Source organism: Carya illinoinensis, chromosome 15, assembly GCF_018687715.1.
Source record: "Carya illinoinensis cultivar Pawnee chromosome 15, C.illinoinensisPawnee_v1, whole genome shotgun sequence".
Lineage (NCBI taxonomy): Eukaryota > Viridiplantae > Streptophyta > Magnoliopsida > Fagales > Juglandaceae > Carya > Carya illinoinensis.
Genome location: NC_056766.1, coordinates 27,583,448 through 27,600,958, shown reverse-complemented (window position 1 = coordinate 27,600,958; position 17,511 = coordinate 27,583,448). Strand labels below are relative to the sequence as shown.

General features: G+C 39.0%; 1 pseudogene; it reads right to left on the bottom strand.

The window, feature by feature from the left end:
• Nucleotides 1-15,788: 15,788 nt before the first annotated feature.
• On the bottom strand, nucleotides 15,789-17,302 carry LOC122296770 (annotated as a pseudogene).
• Nucleotides 17,303-17,511: the final 209 nt, after the last annotated feature.

The following is a 17,511-nucleotide window of genomic DNA, read 5'->3' as shown; positions in this document are numbered from 1 at the left end:
AGATCTCATTCACCACCTACCTTTATTCTTATCATATGGGGTATCATAATCTCCCTCCCTTAAATTTCTGAGACCCTCGTCAGGCCTGTCCATTGTAGGTGGCACGGCTCAAATCACACACTTCTAGTTGGGATAGGCTCTTATACCATTTTTAATGCCCAATAGAAGACCCAAATCACATGGCCTATACTCTAAAAGGTCTAGTCAATGATACAATTGGAGTTTCATTATAACTTTATAAAGGGCATGATCTCCTCCTTCCCAAGCAATGTGTGATCTCATTCACCACCTACCTTTATCCTTATCATATGGGCTATCACTCTCTCTTTCTCTCTCAACCCTCTCTCATCTCACTCTCTCAATTTCCCCTCCCCCAACCATGTGTATATATATATATTTATTTATTTATTTACTTACTCTATCTCTCTTGTATATCTCTCAATTTCCCTATTCTTCCCCACAACCTGTACCTCTCTTTCTCTATCCCACGTATCTCTCAATTTCTCCCTACCATACTCTCTCTCTCTCTCTCACCTCCTCTCATAGCCACTATTCCTTGTTGATTCATCACCACCAATGACAGTATTAGTTAAATTCTGATCCTTGATAAATTGTATATTTAATGAATTTTGTTTATAAAATTTGTTAATATTTAGTGTTGTGAATTGTTGAGAATATACCTAATTGACTATGGTATTAGGGTGTATTAAAGATGAATTTAATATTCATGTGTTGGTAGTAGATATTAGGTAGAATTAATCTATGTTTTTGTCATTATTATATGGTTGAGTGTAGACATTATTTACATTGAATTAATAAGGGGATAGAGGCCGTGTACATTCTAGCCGGCATCATAATTGCAACCTACAAATTTAAAGTTTATCAAGTTTGAAGGACAATCTTTTAAAACAAGTCTAAATTCATGTTATTAGGATTGTGTGAAATTTTAGAATTAAGTGAGATAATTTGTAGAAGTCTAAATTTTAGAAGTTGATGGATTATAATTACCTTGAAATAAGTTCCGAGTGACTATTTTTGAAGGAATATCGTGACTATTTTGAGTATAAATTGAGGTAAGTAGCTCTTTAATGAGTTTTTAATATATACATATATATATATACATATATATATATATATATAAACTGTTAGTTTGTTTGGAATGGTGCACTCAGGTATTATATTTCAAACTTGTATAAACTTTGGATTTATGTACATTCTTATGCTATTTTGGCCCTGCTTGTGGGATTTGTGCAAATTTTGTAATGATAAGTTGCTTATTAAATTTGAAAGTTAAATGTGAGCATGCTATTTATTCTTGAGCCAATGATATGAATGCCTTTGTGACATATTTGACATCCCTTGTGACGTGATGTCTTTGTGGCATGATATATTTGTGGTATATTGATGCCCTCATGGCATAATGTCCTTGTGGCATGATATCTTTGTGGTATATTGGTGATTTCTCTATTATCATGTGGCCTTGAATATGATATTTGGATGAATACATTGGTTGAGATAAAATTTTTTTCCTCACATTATTTTATTGAGAACTTATTCGCTATCTTATAGTCAAGAAAATTGCCAACTCCCACACCCCCATGAAATTACTACTTATTGAGCACATGGCAGCTCATCGGTTTATTTCACATATTTTTCAAAGTTGTAGAAGTTCCTTCCGTTGAAGTGATGGCTTTTGAGCCAAAGATTCCATAGTGGACTTGGTTTAGTCACTTGAGGTTGGAAGTTTGGGGGATTGATGGTTTTGTTGCCTTAAGATGGTTTTGGTTGTACAATGAGTTTTCTTATGGTGATATTTTAGTTATTTTATAGTTTTTGTTAGAGTACCTGCATTGTAATTATTTAGAATTTAATTGCTCTAGTTGAACTTGTGAGTGGATTTTTTAGGATCTTTGTGTTATAGTTGCAAATAGTTTGGAGATTGTGTATTGGATATATGTTTGTAAGCCGGGTGAAAGTTTTGAAAATATAGGTGTAACTCTGTTCGTTTATAGTTTTGGGTTTAGGGCATTACAAAGGTGGTATCAGAGCTTAGCTCTATAATTCTGTAGACACTTAGGAAAGAATGGTGATTACAGTTGAAGTGTAGGTTAAACACACCATAGAAATAGTACTTTATCCTCATTATATGTTGGTTTGGATGCCAATAGACAATGGTAGTTTTGTTGATTGTAGTCTAAAGTTGATTTGAGGCTATTGATTTTTGATCAATTTTGGTATAGTATTGCTTATTGGACCTATTATTATGCTTTTATCTATATAACCCATTTTGGTAATAAAGTAGGTTAAATATGCTGCCAAAGCAAAAGAAGAAGTTTGTTGTTGAAATTTTGGCCCTAAAATATAATTTAGAGGAAATATCTATTAAGACTTAGACATATGAAATTGATGAAGTGGCTGATAGAATATATTCTTTGTGCTCTTGAGTGCTGCCAAATCATGGGATCTGCACGCAGCCACTCATTCATCTGTGACATGTGTTGATTCACAATCTAGGGGAGTCCATACGGCACAAAAGCATATTTATACCCAAACACATTCTACTCTTAGTCCATTTGCTTTTGTTCCCTCTCAAATTTTTGAATTCCTTGCATGATGCTTGCCTTCTTGCTCTCCTTTCTTTCCCTACTCTTGTCTAACTTGTCCCCCTCTTTCTTTCCATGGGACCTAAGAATGCCTCTCGCTCTTATTATCGAGGCGCACACTCTTCCTGTCTAGTGGACTCTTCCAGGGTCTCAGGGGAATTGGATCACCTATAAGTCTGTGGCACTCCATAGTACGTTGAGGGGTACTATTGGCATTTGGTTGTTATTCTTGTCAACCTGAGGTCGTTGAGGTCCTTGTATGGGGTGCCGGACTCCATCGCATTGGAGATCTAAGTGGCCTGTCAAGGGGCCATGGATTGAGAGGGTTATGCTACATAGGTGGCGTTATTCCCGATGATGTGCTCGAACAAGCTGTAGCTTCCCTTTTGTTGGTCAATCCCTGATGTGCTCGACTACCTCCACTTGGCTCCTTTACAACTCTACCCTAATGCATGGAGGATTCTCATGTACTGCTATGTCATCTGGCGTAGAGTGTTAGAGGGCATAGAGACAAACTACCCAGCAGGATGTGCTCGAAAGGCCCGGCTAGTGTAGTATACTGATTTCTGGGAACCCTTCAAGTTTACTACCAAGGTCGGGGAGATTGTGTGTGGAGAGATGAATAGATACAAGCTAAAGGCTTCTCCTAGTTTAGCTTGGCTGAGAAAGGGGGCTAGTGAGATACTGTTTTGAGATTCTCGAATGCCAGTTCACCCTCGTTGTCCTAGGTCTAAGCCTTCCTTAACACTTTGAAGAATGGTAGGCATTTGTCCATCAGGAATCCAACTGGTTGAGGGCCATCACTCACTAGGATAGTCTCTATTGTGATGACCCGCTTTTACGTGTAATTTCACTGAAGGGTTGTTTTTAATTTAATTAATATATTAGTTTATTTATTTTGAATTAATGTGTTTTAAATTGGTTTTTAATTTATTTGATGTGTTTATTTTATTTAGTCGTTTTACGGTTTTTAAAATCGTTTTCGGCGGATCAGTTTTGGTTTCCGGAGTGAGGACTGGACCTCATTTCTTTTCCCTCATCTTTTCTTTTTCTTTTCTCTTTTTCCTTTTTCTTTTTCCTTTTCCTTCTTTTTCTTTCTTTTTCTTTTTTTTTCTTCTTCTTTCTTCTTCCTCCTCTCCCGCGTACGCAGCAGCCCCTTTTTCTCTCCATCCCGTCGCTGCCCCTTTGACCGGCCGGTTCTCCGCCGTCCGGCCACCGTTTGATGCACCGTCACCACCATTCTCTTCCCCTTCCACCATAGATCATCCCCACCAATTTTCAGAGCCATCGGACCAGCCGGTTGCTTTCGAGAGCCGCCGGAAGTGGCTGCACCTGCTCTGTTTTTGCCCCTGTCGCCGGAACTGTTTTCTGCCCAGACCGCCGCCGTCCGGCCACCGTTTGGCTCGCCGCCAGTCTCGTTCAAACCCCCTCCCTCCGGCGCACCTTCCCACCAAATATCTCCCCCATCCGGCCGGCCGTTTGGCCGGAAGAGCCATTTCTTTCCCCACGGATTTTACTCCGATCCGCCGCCGTCTCTCCACCTCCGGCCACCATTTCTTCACCACTTCATCACCGACTCCTTGCCGTCCTAACCCACCTATTTCCGGCCTCCAACGACCACCGGAACAGCTCCTACGAGCTTGCTTTCCGATTTGAGTTTTCCGGCCTATTTCCGGCGTTTTCGCCGCCACCCACGGCCAACCACCACTTCCAATAGCTTCACAATCATCCCTAAACCATTCCCTATCAATCCTAAGCCCTGGTTTGTCCCCGTTCAAAAATAGGTAATTTATTACCCACGGACACAGTGTAAATTACACTGTTACGTTGCTTTTCCTCCGCCGTTTGCAACGCCGCGAGCTTTCTAAAAATACCGTATAGCGCTGTAAGTATTTTCCAAACCCTATTTATAGATTTAAATATATATTGCTCATTCAATAAATATTTGTTGTTGGTTGTTGATTCCGGACTGAGTCCGAGGAGTTTCGGGGGTCGGATGGATGGAGGACGGAGTTGTCTGTTTTATTGATTTATGTTGTTGGATTATTTTATTATGCATTGATATGGCATTTCATGGTGCATGCACATGTGTTTGTGGGATTTGTGTGAAAAGCCTGTGTATTGGCGTGAGTGGTTTTACGGGTGCGTGTGTATCACGAGCCCAAGCCGGGATGGGTTATTATCTCGGTGGAGTTCCTCTGGTCACTCGGGAGCGGAATAAACTGAGTGATGTCCCCTGAGTTGTCGAGAGAGATGACGGGAGCGGGGCTAGGGGATGCTTGGCTACGAACGCGCCGGGCGCGGAACCGGGCATCGCCCTACTCACCGATTCCGTGGCCCTTTGCTGGCGAGGGCTAGAGGATGCTTGGCTACGCACGCGCGGGGCGCGGAACTGGGCATCGCTTGTTAGGTGTCACATGCGTGGTGGTACTCTGCGGTGTGACACTGGAGCCAGGGTGTGCGGATAACCCCTAGGGGAGGTCATGGTGCATACGGTTAAAAATTGGATAATGGTTTGTGAGGCCAAATGGGACTTTTGGCGTGGGCCAGATGGACTTCTGGCGAGATATTGGGCCGGATGGACTTCCGGCGAGATATTGGGCCAAATGTAACCTTTGGCGTGTTTTTCGGAAAGGATGTGTTTTTGGGCCAAATGGGTTTTTTTTGGAGTGTGTGGAAAACTGTGTTTTATGGGCTTTGTGCATTGGGCATGATTCATGCATCTTGTTTGAGTTATATGTGTTTTTATCTGGTAGTGTTTGGATTTTACTTACCTGCGGTACCATTCGTGGTTCCGTAGCTTTTGGTGCAGAGTTAGAGGATGAAGAGGAGGAGGCTGAGCCCGAGGATGCGGCTCCGCCGGGTTGCAGATGTTATCTTTTTATTTGTTTAAAACTGTATTTGTGTTTTGTAATATTTTATCTATGTACGTTTTAAATAGCTTGTATTATGTTAAGAAAAATTCTGGTACTTAGTTATATGACTTTCGTTATCCGCTGCGTTTTTCTTGTGCACATTTGCTGCCTTTGCACACACTTGGCACCCGTCGATAGGATGGTGATCCGGGTTGTCACCATCCGGACGTCTCGAATTCCCCGTGTTCGGGCGTGGGGATTTTGGGGGCGTCACAGGTGGTATCAGAGCAGTTTGGCTCTGGGTAAAACCACATGTCCCGTAGGTAGTACCAGAATGTTTTTAAAGGTTGTGTTTCAAAAAATTATGTTAAGTAAAGTTGTTATTTGATTTGTTTTATTTGTTTGAACTTGTTTGCTTGTTTTTATTTATTTGGTTATGTTTTTGCATGCTGGTTTCTTTTGTTTCTTGCTGTGTGATGTTGGTTTTGGTTTTTGGTTTTACGATGGTTTTATTTGTTTTTCTTTAACTTGATTTGATTTTATTTGAATTGCAAGTATGTTGTTTATTTGTTTTGTTTATTTTGTTTTAAGTTGTTTTGTTTTGTTTTGTCCGGTGTTAAAGTGGGATTGAGGATTGTGCTATGACAGGAGGACGGTACTATTGAGAATGTTGTTGAAAAAAAAAAACTTAGTGAAGTAGGGTTGAATTTTTATAAAGGTGGGTTACTTTCATAATATTGTGGCTAGAAGGGAACGACATGGATTAGGCAATTTCTTGGGAGTAGGAATGTAAGTTGCAACTAAGGAGGGGAGTTAGCTTTAAGTCGCTTAAGACGGTTGAGGTCTTAGGTTTTGTAGAAATTATGTAATGAAGCTATAGAATAGGAGAGTGTAGGTTCAACGAACTTTAAGGATTGGTTTAAGAAAATTTTATCTAAGGTTTGAGGCCTTATAGATTTTAGGAAATAAGATTTTGGTAATTAAGGTTTTAGGTTCGACAAGCTTTGGGGGAAATAATTAAATTTCAAGTTTTAAATTTCGCTTATTCGGATGAACAATTTGGTGGCAATTGGGGTTTTAAAAATTTACAAGTTTTAAGGTGAATGTTTTGGATTAAAGCTATCAATCTCGAGGATTTCAGAAAATGACTTATTATCCGTTAATGTATTAGATTTTAAAGGTTTTGGGAGCCGATTGTTCTATTATGGGGTGTAAGCTCATTGATCTTAGAAATTTTAGAAATTATTCTTATTTGATTTAAGGTTTTCGAATTGCAGAGTTGAAGGACCAATTTATAATAAGAGTTGAGTTCTTAATTTTACAGACTTGGGGTGCTAGCTTGATCCACTCTGGAGAGTGATTAGTTTGCAACCATTAAAATGGGGTTGATCAGAGTTTAGTTAATAATATGAAATTTTTCTGGGGTACATTTCTTTGAGAATGGAAGGTAATGATTTAGCTCATATACTTCTTTGAGGATTGTAGATATTGACTTAGTTCAGAAAATGACTATTGTTAACTCGAGGTTGTAGTAATCGATTTTAGGAAATGATTTTTGTCGGTTCGGAAGAAATAGATCCATTGAGGTTTTGGAAGCAATAGTTTAATTGTTGGTATTGAATTCGATTGAAGTTGAGACCTTATGTTCTATAAACTTTTGGGAACGGATTATTAGCAGGTTTAAGGTCATTTTCAGTACAAAGCTTTAAGCGATAACTATTTACTGATATTAAGGGTATAAGTTAAGCAGATATAGGAATGAGTCATGTTGATTTGCGGATATAAGTCGAGATGGTGGAAATAGTGGTAGTAGACTATTTGTGTGTTGGAATGACTATTGGTTTCGGCTAAGGACGTATAAGATTGACACGTGATAGTGGTAAATCGATTGGGGCGTTCAGTCGAAGCGTGTTACTCAATGGAATGTGGGTTGGCAATAATTGTTATAGCTCGAGGTTATAGTGACAAGTTTTAGGATTGATTCATACCGAGTTGAGGATAATAGATGATGCAGTTTTGGGAAATGAAATTTTGTTTATTTTGAGGATAAGGTACGGATGTTGGAAATGGAAGTGATGGATCACTTATACGTTAGAATGATTATTGATCTTAGCTAAGGATACATGAGATCCATTTATAGTGGTGGTGAGGGTGTATGGATTTCGGAGAGTACAAATCCTAGTCTCTTTTTGGGCTTGAGAGAAATGGCTTTGGTGAGTACTGAAAATGGATTAGATGTGATAGTATTAAATTCAATAGATTTTAACTTCGAGTTCTTAGTGAGTTGATCGGAGTGTACAGTTGAAGTGGGTTACCAATTGGAGTGATAGTTGGCATTTATTGTGGAGACTATCTTAGAGAATTAATTGTGACTTGAGGTCACACAGGAATTTAAATTTTGAGACTATACTTTCTTTTGGAGTTTTGAGTGTCCAATTGGGAGAATTATATACATTTTATTTAACTAGAAGAGAGATTGTTGAGTCGCCAGGTGTAGTGGATAATAAAATCTTGAAAGTGGAAGTTTGGGAATCAGCGGTGATTAACCTAAACAGGTACGTAAGGTAATAAGCAGTAGAAGTCAGGAGAGTAGTGCCATAGTTTTGATGGATTGGAGGTTTGAATAGCATGGCCTATCTTGAGATTTAATTTTGTATGCAATTGAAGGAAATAGTCGTGCTAATATTAGGGTTATGAGAATAGAAGTAGGTAAGTGAGTTTATAAGAAGGGTTTATTAAGGTTATGGTGAATTCAATCGTGGTTCGTAGTGTGTTTAGTCATCTCTAAATTTAGACGATATTCAGAATTTAGGGGATGATTTTGATTTGATTAAGGTAGCTAGAGATAATTGAGGGATAGGAGTGATGATTCACGATTTTGGGAGATTTTATTTTCTATCAAAGTGTGGTAAAGGATTTTCTTGCTTCCAGGTGTTAGAGTTAGCTTGTACTCAAGGGTGTTATTTTATGAGGATATAGTCTTTTTACATTTTGGCGAGTTATCAAAGTGTGCACGGAAGCGTGATATTTTGGAGATAATTAGGTATTTAAATTTTGTGCTGAATTTGGGTAATTAGTGACGACTCGAAATTTCAAGCAGGTACTTGTAATTGGAGAGTAATATTTTAGTTGTGCATATGATGATTATTGATGGTTTATTTTGGAAGTGACTATTAGATTACCAAGATATGGTATACAATGAAAGTTTCGATAATATAGCATAAGAGTTGATTGAGATTAATACAGTTCATTCTAATAAGAAGTACTAATTGTTGAAATTTGCTTGGGTGCGGTTTTGAAGTTCTTGTGGATATGGTGATTTCGGTTTACGTGGCCGCTTTAAGAGTTCTAGATGTGATGCATTTCTGGGAGATTAGTGCGAATATGATGGAGTTGCTTATAGGAGTATTTTTGGGAAGCGCGTTCTTCATTCTTGTGTGGAAATGGATGATGGTATGATTTTCTCAAGTATAATCGGAGTTGTTTATGGTATCCTGCTTGGTGCTGAGGTTTGATCTCGCAAATTTCGAGGACGAAATTTGTTTTAAGGGGGGGAGGATGTGATGACCCGCTTTTACGTGTATTTTCACTGAAGGGTTGTTTTTAATTTAATTAATATATTAGTTTATTTATTTTGAATTAATGTGTTTTAAATTGGTTTTTAATTTATTTGATGTGTTTATTTTATTTAGTCGTTTTACGGTTTTTAAAATCGTTTTCGGCGGATCAGTTTTGGTTTCCGGAGTGAGGACTGGACCTCATTTCTTTTCCCTCATCTTTTCTTTTTCTTTTCTCTTTTTCCTTTTTCTTTTTCCTTTTCCTTCTTTTTCTTTCTTTTTCTTTTTTTTTCTTCTTCTTTCTTCTTCCTCCTCTCCCGCGTACGCAGCAGCCCCTTTTTCTCTCCATCCCGTCGCTGCCCCTTTGATCGGCCGGTTCTCCGCCGTCCGGCCACCGTTTGATGCACCGTCACCACCATTCTCTTCCCCTTCCACCATAGATCATCCCCACCAATTTTCAGAGCCATCGGACCAGCCGGTTGCTTTCGAGAGCCGCCGGAAGTGGCTGCACCTGCTCTGTTTTTGCCCCTGTCGCCGGAACTGTTTTCTGCCCAGACCGCCGCCGTCCGGCCACCGTTTGGCTCGCCGCCGGTCTCGTTCGAACCCCCTCCCTCCGGCGCACCTTCCCACCAAATATCTCCCCCATCCGGCCGGCCGTTTGGCCGAAAGAGCCATTTCTTTCCCCACGGATTTTACTCCGATCCGCCGCCGTCTCTCCACCTCCGGCCACCATTTCTTCACCACTTCATCACCGACTCCTTGCCGTCCTAACCCACCTATTTCCGGCCTCCAACGACCACCGGAACAGCTCCTACGAGCTTGCTTTCCGATTTGAGTTTTCCGGCCTATTTCCGGCGTTTTCGCCGCCACCCACGGCCAACCACCACTTCCAATAGCTTCACAATCATCCCTAAACCATTCCCTATCAATCCTAAGCCCTGGTTTGTCCCCGTTCAAAAATGGGTAATTTATTACCCACGGACACAGTGTAAATTACACTGTTACGTTGCTTTTCCTCCGCCGTTTGCAACGCCGCGAGCTTTCTAAAAATACCGTATAGCGCTGTAAGTATTTTCCAAACCCTATTTACAGATTTAAATATATATTGCTCATTCAATAAATATTTGTTGTTGGTTGTTGATTCCGGACTGAGTCCGAGGAGTTTCGGGGGTCGGATGGATGGAGGACGGAGTTGTCTGTTTTATTGATTTATGTTGTTGGATTATTTTATTATGCATTGATATGGCATTTCATGGTGCATGCACATGTGTTTGTGGGATTTGTGTGAAAAGCCTGTGTATTGGCGTGAGTGGTTTTACGGGTGCGTGTGTATCACGAGCCCAAGCCGGGATGGGTTATTATCTCGGTGGAGCTCCTCTGGTCACTCGGGAGCGGAATAAACTGAGTGATGTCCCCTGAGTTGTCGAGAGAGATGACGGGAGCGGGGCTAGGGGATGCTTGGCTACGAACGCGCCGGGCGCGGAACCGGGCATCGCCCTACTCACCGATTCCGTGGCCCTTTGCTGGCGAGGGCTAGAGGATGCTTGGCTACGCACGCGCGGGGCGCGGAACTGGGCATCGCTTGTTAGGTGTCACATGCGTGGTGGTACTCTGCGGTGTGACACTGGAGCCAGGGTGTGCGGATGACCCCTAGGGGAGGTCATGGTGCATACGGTTAAAAATTGGATAATGGTTTGTGAGGCCAAATGGGACTTTTGGCGTGGGCCAGATGGACTTCTGGCGAGATATTGGGCCGGATGGACTTCCGGCGAGATATTGGGCCAAATGTGACCTTTGGCGTGTTTTTCGGAAAGGATGTGTTTTTGGGCCAAATGGGTTTTTTTTGGAGTGTGTGGAAAACTGTGTTTTATGGGCTTTGTGCATTGGGCATGATTCATGCATCTTGTTTGAGTTATATGTGTTTTTATCTGGTAGTGTTTGGATTTTACTTACCTGCGGTACCATTCGTGGTTCCGTAGCTTTTGGTGCAGAGTTAGAGGATGAAGAGGAGGAGGCTGAGCCCGAGGATGCGGCTCCGCCGGGTTGCAGATGTTATCTTTTTATTTGTTTAAAACTGTATTTGTGTTTTGTAATATTTTATCTATGTACGTTTTAAATAGCTTGTATTATGTTAAGAAAAATTCTGGTACTTAGTTATATGACTTTCGTTATCCGCTGCGTTTTTCTTGTGCACATTTGCTGCCTTTGCACACACTTGGCACCCGTCGATAGGATGGTGATCCGGGTTGTCACCATCCGGACGTCTCGAATTCCCCGTGTTCGGGCGTGGGGATTTTGGGGGCGTCACATCTATAATTTATTTATGTTCCAAGGTGGGGTCATGTTCAGTATGGCCTCCAACTTTTTTGGGTTTGCCTCTATTCCTCGCAAATCGTCTCCTAAATGCAAAACAGAGTGGCTCTTCAACAAGTCACCAAAAACCAATGCCTCTTCACATGTTTTTTGAGAGATATTCTACACCCTTCAATCATCATTACATTCTCTAAAATCAGACCTAAGAGTTGGTCAAAAAAGTCCCATAAATCAAGCCAAAAACCCAACTATTCATCTTGGAAATGGGACTTGACCAAGCCAAACTGCCCACGACTTTTTCAAAAATATTTCTGCACCAAAACTAGCCCCCAGCACATGCTAATACCTGCCTTTTTGCTCTAAAAATGTGCTCCAAAATACCCAATATGCTACTTGACTGACTCACTCAAAAATGAGTATCACAAAGGCCATCCCAAGTGCAGGAAGATGTCATGTAATAATTAGAAATAAAATTTCTAGATCGCCTCTTCAGGGAAAGTTGTTTAAATCTAAACTCATATAAAATGGTGAAAAGTTTCAGAAATAAAAGTGGTGGTATATACAATGAATGCAAGGGTGCAACGGAAATAAAAAGGGCACTAGTCATAGACTAGATTCATAATTTTGGATTTTTTTTAGTGTCGAAATGGAATGTAAAAGACTAACAAATTGAAATTCACAATTAAAGATTCAACTATGCTAAACAATTTTAATTAATCTGAAATTAATTTAAAATGTAATTGTAATGCATATTTAATAGAAGCTTAAAGAAATAAGAAAAATAACTGACATAGAATAAACTAAATAGCAAATAAAATGCCCAACTTTTAATCTAAAAATATCAAAAATACACCATAAACTTCAAATTGAAATTAAATAAAAAGTAGGGAATAAAAAAATCAAGCCAAATGAACGTAGATGGAGATTGAAAGCAGTGGAAGAGGTTGGACTGTAGCAGCAATTGGACCCCTCAAGGAGCTCTTCAATGGCACTGTAGTTCCTCGGTGAAAATAGTGTGCGGCGTGAGTGAATTAATGCCCCAAAAAGAGAGAAACTTCTTGCGGCTTTGGGTGAATAAAATGATATATATGTTGCCGTCCCCCAAAATGTGTTGCGGCGTGCATGAAACTCAAAAGTAAATATCTGTGTTGCCGTGCATGAATGAAACCCAATTGGCTGAAAAAAAAAAAAAAAAAAAAAAAAAAAAAAAAAAAAAAGAAGCCTTCAGGTCAAGGTCAAAGTCCTAATCCGAATAAAAATAAATCCCTTCTGTGAGAATTGAATCTCCAAAAAAACGCATAAATATATATATATATATATATATGTTGTCGTGCCCTTTTTAAGTCCCTTTTCATTTCTTAGCCTATATAAAAATAAATAAAAAATAAAAATTAGATATAAAATAAAATAAAAATAAAGAATAGAATATCATAAATATGTTATGCATGTAAAGGAACATTGTCCAATCAAATCAGAAGTCATAATATTAAGCAAAAACCATTCTATTTATTAGTTTAAATCACAACTCAGATTTATGTATCTTAATCATTTTTTCCATATAAAACCAATAATAATGTAATGAAAGAATTAAAATGTATTAGTTCTAGATGTATAAAATATGCAATATTTCAGCTCAATCACACATCCAACCAGCATTTTGCTAATCCTTGAACAAAATAGTAAAAATTAGTTGAGATAGATATTGCATAAAGATCGACATTTAAACCAAAGAAATCAAACACAATTCTGAATTCTCACAAAAGGTGATCCATGACTACTCAATCCCAGGAGCTATACCCACCAAGACTGTCTCAACAATCCTTCACATAGAATTGGAGAAAATGTCTCAAAACTCAGATGTGTGTGTAGCTACACGGTTGTGTGTTTCTCATTACTAGCCAGGATTTTTTAACATTAAGATTAATCATTGCTGATTCTAACTACCTCAAAACCCAAGGGACTAGCAGTTTTCACATCAACTTTGTTTAAAGGTTGAAAGCTCAACCCACAAAGTTAGGGTAACTGTTTCTAGCCCTTTACTTAGGAAAGTTCACTAAGCTGCCTTTATCTTCTTCTTCTTCTTCTTTTTTCTCGATCCTTTTCGAATATTTTTTTTTTCTTTTTCTTTTTTCTTTCTTTTTTTTTTTAGCATGGCTCGGTAGTCCTGCAGTTTACTTCTCCTGTGTTAAATCAGTGGACAGTAAATGATGAACAGTACAGGTGTAAGCATGTGCAAAATATCCTTCAAACTTTTCCTTTCATTCTATATAAATCTTACCAAGTCTCATCTCAATAAGTATAGCAACCTGGTGTTTCAAACCATATATCAACAAATATGATGCATCAGAAATCATGCTCTATGCTCAAGGTTGAAAATAAATATTCACAAAATAATTCTGCTCAACCACTCCACCATGGTGCTAGAAATAAAGTGTATGTCAATTATATATGTATCAATGCAAATCACATTAATGCTTTTTTTTAAATCTATGTACACACACTACCCCCAACTAGTGAGAGACATGGTCCTCAATGAATCGAACAAAAGAAAACAGAGTGCACAAGAATAAGTAAGTAACACGGACAACCAATCATGTGATATAAAATGAGAGCAAAACAACAAATATAAATAAAAGATAAAATGCAATTGAATAAATAAATAAATAAATAAATAAATCAAAGTCAAAAAACTTCCCTGGGGTCTTGCACAAGCAAGATCTCTTTGCTTGGATCGAAGGCAGTCATAAATAGTTTGACGTTGTCCATTGACAGTGAAGCTATTGCCATTCTTCGAATTGACAATGTCTACCACCCCATGAGGATGAACCTCCTTTATAATGTAAGGCCCACTTCATCAGGATTTCAGCTTCCCGGGAAAAAGATGTAGTCTTGAATTATAGAGGAGCACTTTCTGATTAGGGACAAGATGTTTATCATAGATCTTCTTGTCATGCAAGGCCTTCATTTGCTCGTTTGCCAAGTGAGAATTGTCGTAGGCCTCCCTTTGCTTCATCAAGCTCTAAAATCTGTAACTTTCTTAAACCTTTGGCAGGATCAAGTGAAAAGTTAATTTGTTTAATAGCCCATAAAGCACGATGCTAAATCTCAACAGGTAAATGACAAGCCAGACCATAAACCATTCTATAAGGTGACATCCCTAAGTTAGTTTTGAATGTAGTCTTATAAGCCCAAAGAGCATCAACCAGTTTTTCAAACCAGTCCTTCCGAGTGGGACAAACTATTTTTTCAAGAATAAGTTTGATCTCTTTATTGGCCAACTCAGCTTGACCATAGTCTGGGGTGATATGGAGTAAAGACTTTATGGGTCACTCCATGTTTCTGCATAAGATTTTGAAAATGTTTGTTATAAAAATGTGAACTCCCATCACTAATGATCACCTTGGGCATGCCAAAATGTGCAAACAATTCTTTCAAGAAATGGATGACAACCTTATGATCATTTGTTTTACAAGGTATGGCCTCTACCCATTTTGAAATATAATCCACAGCAACTAGAATATAAAAATGCCCAAATGAATTTAGGAATGGTCCCATAAAGTCAATCCTCCAACAATCAAATATCTCAAGTGTAAGAATATGGGAAAGAGTCATCATGTTACTCGCTGTGATTTTTCCAAGTTTCTGACAAGGCTCACATGCCTTGCAAAAAGACTCCTCATCTCTAAATATAGTAGGCCAGTAGAGTCCACTTTGTAAAATTTTGGCAACAGTTTTCTTAGCTGCAAAATGGCCTCCACAAGCCCCAGTATGACAAAAATGAAAAATAGAGATAAACTCATCATCAGGAATACATCGACACACCAACTAATCAGCACAATACTTAAAAAGCTGAGTGTCGAAGTAATAAAATCGTACCTTTGCAAGGAACTTACACTTGTCCTCGGCTGTCCAATGCTCCAGCATCCGGTCAGTGACAAAATAATTCACAATGTCCGCGAACCATGGAGCGTGCGGCACTGTAAAAAGATGCTCATTAGGAAAATCTTCATACAAGGGCGGAATAGATATAGATACATCAGGTAGCTGCAGTCATGACAAATGATCGGCTACCACATTCTCAACTCCCTTGTTATCCCGAATAGTGATGTCAAATTCTTTGAGCAAAAGAATCCAACGAATCAACCTGAGTTTAGCATCCTTCTTTACCAACAAATACTTAAGAGTAGAATGGTTAGTAAAAATGATAACATGAGACCCGATAATGTAAGAACAAAATTTATCTAAGGCAAACACAACAGCTAATAACTCTTCCTCCATGGTGGTGTAATTTTTCTGTGCATCATTCAAAGTACGACTTGCATAATAAATGGCCAAAGGCTTATTGTCCACTCTTTGTCCAAGAACGTCACCAAGAGCAAAATCACTAGCATCGGTCATAATCTCAAATGGCAAGTCCCATCGAGGAGTTTGCATAATAGGTGCAATTGTTAAGTGTTCCTTCAGGGTCTCAAAAGCATGCTGACACTCATTAGTGCAAACAAAAGTAGATCATTTTGCAATAAAGTACATAATGGTGTTGAACGAATATCTTTCACTGTCTTAGGAATAGGCAGTTGAGATATTAATTATATCTTGGCCCTATCAACCTCTATGCCACGTTCAAAAACTAAATGCCCAAGTGCCAAACCACTACTGACCATAAATTAACATTTTTTCCAATTCAACAATAAGTTCTTTTCCTCACATCTTTTCAACATAGCAACAAGATTTTTTAAACAGACATCAAAAGATTTACTAAATACAGAAAAATCATCCATAAAAACCTCACACATATTATCAAGCATATCAGAAAAAATGCTCATCATACAACGCTGAAAGTAGCAGGTGTATTATATAAACCAAATGGCATTCTTCTAAAAGCAAAAGTACCAAAGGGGCAAGTGAAGGTGGTCTTCTCTTGATCCTCTGGTGCTATGGCAATTTGATAATAACCAGAGAAGCCATCCAAGAAACAATAAAAAGCATTACCTGCTACTTTTTCTAAAATATGATCTAGGAAAGGTAATGGGAAGTGATCTTTTCGACTAACCGAATTCAACTTTCAGTATTCAATACACATTCTCCATCCCATTACCTTCCTAGTTGGGATTAACTCACCATTAGCATTTTCAATAACAGTTAAACTAGATTTTTTTTGTACTATATGTGTCGGACTTACCCACTTCCTATCGAAGATATGATAGATGATGCTCACAGCTAACAATTTCAGCACTTCATTCTTCACCACCTCCTTCATGGTAGGATTCAACCTCCGTTGTGCATCACGAACTGGTCTCGCATCTCCTTCCAAAAAAATGTTGTGGGTACAAATTGAAGGATCAATACCTTTGATGTCTGCAATAGTCCAGCCTATCGCTCTTAGATGATGTCTCAACACTGTTAATAATTCTGCTTCCTGCTTCAAAGTGAGCTGAGAAGAAATGACCACTAGAAATGTATCCTCAATTGAGCCCAGAAAAATATACTTCAAATTCTTGGGTGGTGACTTCAACTCTAGTATTGGGATCTCTTCTTCTGATGACTTCATGGCTCCTAGTAAATCAAGAGCTTCAACTGCCCAATTACTCATGTAACTCACATCTGATAACTGAAGAGACCCAGTTGTCTCTGTCAACTGCCCATCTGATTCTGTCAACTCTAATGATGTAGGAATTGTCTCAACAAAAACCTCAGATTGCTCAAGAAAGCCATCCTCAGATGCACTCTCAAAATCAAATACTGATAACAACTTTGAAACGTCAAAATCATACACCATATCAACAACATGCACATCTGAATCATCACATTCACTAGGCATCTTGCAAGCGTTGAATACATTCATCTCCAATGTCATATTCCCAAAAGTGAGCTTCAGTACTCCACTTCGAAAATTGATAAGTGCATTCGAAGTAGCAAGGAATGGGCGTCCAAGGATGATAGGTGCATGGTGAATAGTGGAGACTGGCTGCTGCATGTCAAGAACTACAAAATCCACTGGGTAATAAAATTTGTCCACCTAGACCAACACATCTTCAACTATACCCCTCGGCACTTTAACTTATCCGTCAGCCAATTGTAACATGATGGAGGTCTTTTTTAATTCACCCAATCTCAACTGCTCATACACTGAGAATGGTAGCAAGTTCACACTACTCCCCAGATCAAGTAGAGCTCTCCCAATGC